Below are 527 nucleotides of genomic sequence, written 5' to 3' on the forward strand. Positions count from 1 at the left end.
TTCAATTATATTTTTAGAAACCAAGTATTTATTTGTGCGTGTAGGTTTGTATATCTGTCAACTCAGACAGTGGCTGTGATATCAGTTATAGTTTCCTTCATATGTAAATGTTTTATGCTCTAATCATATCAGTTTTAGAATACATGCTAAAAAAAAAATAATTTAAGCTTGGTGGATGTTTTCTGCAAATTCTTCTCATAGTGCAGTGTTATCAATGCAATTTAAATTTTATTAAAGACAATTCCATGATAATATGAACATTTACGATGTTTGAATTTATTGCAGTATTGTTTTGATTTTATTACAGAACTTGAATGATTTATAGAATCTTTTCTTCACCTATTAAACTGCAATATTCTTGAATCTAGGAATAGTCTAGATAACAAATGATTTTCCAAAAAGATAGCTCCCAGATCGAAAAGGAATCTCCAGGTGAAAAAAAGTTGTGTCAGGTGTGGGATTCGAACCCACGATCCCTTAGGGAACCAGGTCTTAAGTCTGGCGCCTTAGACCGCTCGGCCAACCTG

The 527-nt window shown here is 32.8% G+C and overlaps 1 non-coding gene across 1 annotated transcript; it reads right to left on the minus strand.

The window, feature by feature from the left end:
• Window positions 1-446: 446 nt before the first annotated feature.
• Window positions 447-527, minus strand: TRNAL-UAA (transfer RNA leucine (anticodon UAA)). Its single transcript has one exon. It is a non-coding gene; the product is annotated as a tRNA-Leu (tRNA).

This window comes from Halyomorpha halys, unplaced genomic scaffold (genome assembly GCF_000696795.3).
Source record: "Halyomorpha halys isolate HHAL.00 unplaced genomic scaffold, Hhal_1.1 Scaffold476.1, whole genome shotgun sequence".
Classification (NCBI taxonomy): domain Eukaryota; kingdom Metazoa; phylum Arthropoda; class Insecta; order Hemiptera; family Pentatomidae; genus Halyomorpha; species Halyomorpha halys.